Here is a 3,648-nt window from a genome sequence, read left to right on the forward strand (position 1 = left end):
AATTATGTATTTTTAACTCCATTTTCTCTGCCCAAGGCTATAAGGATAACTAATTAGGGCATATGTATTTCAATTCCGTACTTATTATCAATAAATGCATATTTTCTTTTTTTTTTCCCCTTTTCTTCTTAATTTAAACAATGCATAGTCGAAAATGAATATGTTGAAAATAGCAGCGCTAGAACCACTTCTTGTAATTTTGAACATCTAATTAATCATGCTGATGAGGATTGTGAAGACGATTGTGAGCTTCCCCCAGAACTAGAAAGCTTAATTGAACAGGAAGCTAAGATAATCCAACCCTATCAAGAACCTGTTGAGGTGATCAATTTAGGGACTGAGCATGATAAAAAAGAAGTTAAAATTGGTATGTCTATGAAAGAAAGTGAGCGAGAAAAGTTGGTTAAACTTTTAATTGATTATGTGGATGTCTTTGCATGGTCATATCAGGATATGCCCGGGTTAGATACTAACATAGTTGAACACAAGCTACCACTCAAGCCTGAATATACTCCAATTAAACAGAAGTTGAGAAGGATGAGACCTGATATGTCACTTAACATTAGAGAAGAGGTCAAGAACCAATTTGATGCTGGTTTCTTAGCAGTAGCAAAATATCCTCAATGGGTGGCTAATATTGTACCAGTTCCAAAGAAAGATGGAAAGGTTCGAACGTGCGTTGATTATCGGGATTTAAATAAAGCTAGTCCTAAAGATGATTTTCTTCTACCTCATATTGATGTCCTAGTGGATAGCACTGCACAATACTCTCTTTTCTCCTTCATGGATGGTTTCTCAGGGTACAATCAAATCAAGATGGCTCCCGAAGATATGGAGAAAATTACATTCATCACACAATGGGGGACTTTCTGCTATAAAATGATGCCATTTGGATTGAAGAACGTTGGGGCAACCTATCAAAGAGCAATGGTAACCTTGTTTCATGACATGATGCATAAGGAAATAGAGGTTTACGTGGATGATATGATCGCAAAATCTCGAACCAAAGAAGACCATGTTGTTAACCTTCAAAAGTTATTTGAGCGACTAAGGAAGTTCAGACTCCGTTTAAACCCTGCTAAATGCACATTTGGTGTAAGATTAGGCAAGTTACTTGGGTTTATCGTTAGTCAAAAAGGGATAGAGGTGGATCCAGATAAAGTAAGAGCAATACAAGAAATGTCGGCTCCACGCACAGAAAAAGAAGTTCGTGGCTTTTTGGGTAGATTGAATTACATTGCGAGGTTTATTTCGCATCTCACCGCTACATGTGAACCGATTTTCAAATTGTTACGTACTGGGGCAGCATGATGAATCTGGTAGGAAAGAACATGCTATTTATTATTTGAGCAAAAATTTCACCAGTTGTGAAACAAGATATTCACTCCTTGAACGAACATGTTGCGCATTGGCATGTGCTGCTCGTCGGTTGAGGCAATACATGTTATGTCATACAACTTGGTTGGTGTCTAAAATGGACCCAATTAAGTACATCTTTGAGAAACCTGCTCTTACTGGAAGGATCGCCCATTGGTAGATGTTGTTATCAGAATACGATTTGGTATATGTTACACAAAAATCTATCGAAGGAAGCGCACTAGCAAAGTACTTAGCCCAACAACCGGTAGAAGATTATCAATCAATGCAGTGGGAATTCCCCGATGAAGACATAATGACTTTAGTTAAAGAGATTGAATCATCTGATAAAGAAAAATGGAGGTTGGTGTTTGATGGTGCCTCTAATGCGTTAGGGCATGGAATTGGAGCCATTTTGATTTCTCCAGAGAACCAGTTCATTCCATTTACGGCTAGGTTGTGTTTTGATTGTACAAACAATATTGCAGAATATGAAGCATGTGTCATGGGCATTAAAGCAGCCATTGAGTCAAAGATAAAAGTTCTTGAGGTATATGGAGACTCATCTTTAGTTATCCATCAAACAAAAGGAGAGTGGGAAACTCGAGATTCCAAATTGGTTCCGTATCATACACATATCAAAGAATTGGTAGAAAACTTCGAGCATATCACTTTTCACCATATTCCTCGAGAAGAAAACCAACTGGCTGATGCCTTGGCCACATTATCATCAATGTTCAAAATAAGCGTCGGTCAGGATGTGCCGGTCATAAAAATTCAACAAAAGGATAAGCCAGCATATTGCTTATCGATAGAAGAAGAGCTTGATAGCAAACCATGGTTTTATGATATCAAATCCTATGTTAAGAATAGGGAATATCCATCAGGTATTTCAGAGAACGACAAGAGGGTTTTGAGGAGGTTGTCAATGAACTTCTTCTTAAATGGTGATGTGCTTTATAAGAGGAATCATGATATGGTTCTCCTCAGATGTGTGGATAAAGCAGAAGCGGAGAAAATTATCCAAGAGGTTCACAAAGGTTCTTTTGGAACTCATGCAAATGGGCACACAATGGCAAGAAAAATCTTAAGGGCTGGCTACTATTGGTTGACCATGGAATCCGACTGCTTTAGTCACGTAAAGAAATGTCATAAATGTCAAATGTATGCTGATAAAGTACATGTACCGCCCACCTCTTTGAATGTTTTAACATCACTATGGCCATTTTCAATGTGGGGGATGAATGTTATTGGACTCATCGAACCAAAAGCTTTCAATGGTCACCGGTTTATCTTGGTAGCTATTGATTACTTCACAAAATGGGTTGGAGCCGCTTCTTATGCCAATGTGATGAGAAGTGTGGTTGTCAAATTCATCAAAAGAGAGTTGATTTGTCGATATGGCTTACCAAACAAGATAATCACTGATAACGCGACTAATTTGAATAACAAAATGATGAAAGAGTTGTGTGATAGTTTCAAAATTCAGCACCATAATTCTTCGCCATATCGTCCAAAAATGAATGGAGTTGTAGAAGCAGCAAATAAGAATTTCAAGAAGATCATACAAAAGATGGTGGAGACATATAAGGATTGGCATGAAATGCTTCCTTTTGCATTACATGGTTATAGAACCTCTGTTCGCACCTCAACAGGGGCAACTCCTTTCTCATTGGTGTATGGAATGGAAGCGGTACTTCCCATTGAAGTTGAAATTCCCTCGATCAGAGTATTGATGGAAAAAAACTAGAAGAGGCTGAGTGGGTTCAATCACGATTTGACCAATTAAATCTCATAGAAGAAAAAAGAATGATAGCTCTATGTCACGGCCAGTAATATCAAAAAAGACTTAAAAAGGCATACGAGAAAAAAGTTCGTCCTCGAGAGTTTAAAGAAGGGGATTTAGTGTTTAAGAAAATATTGCCCATAAAAAAAGATGCTCGTGGAAAATGAACCCCGAATTATGAAGGACCATATATTGTGAAAAAAACTTTTTCTGGAGGAGCTCTAATACTCGCAGAAATGGATGGAGATTACCTTCCACTTCCAGTAAATTCAGATGCAGTCAAAAAATATTATGCTTAAAAAAAAAATGGGCTCGCTAGGTCGAAAACCTGAAAAGGCGACCTAGGCAAAAATTAGAGCATCCCGATGGATTGGAAACTTGGAAGAGCAGTCCATGCAAAAGTTAGGGATAATAAAAAATCAAGTTCTTCAAATTGGGGCAGTTATTATTCTTGGAAGCTGATTATTAGGATTCCTAAATTACAAGAATGACTAGCGTTTGTTATG

General features: G+C 37.7%; 1 pseudogene; it reads left to right on the forward strand.

Annotated features, from left to right (window-relative positions):
• The window catches only part of LOC140920259 (uncharacterized), a 7,760-nt pseudogene extending 4,319 nt beyond the window's left edge, over nucleotides 1-3,441 (forward strand).
• Nucleotides 3,442-3,648: the final 207 nt, after the last annotated feature.

The sequence above is a fragment of the Cicer arietinum genome, chromosome 5 (assembly GCF_000331145.2).
Source record: "Cicer arietinum cultivar CDC Frontier isolate Library 1 chromosome 5, Cicar.CDCFrontier_v2.0, whole genome shotgun sequence".
NCBI classification, from domain to species: domain Eukaryota; kingdom Viridiplantae; phylum Streptophyta; class Magnoliopsida; order Fabales; family Fabaceae; genus Cicer; species Cicer arietinum.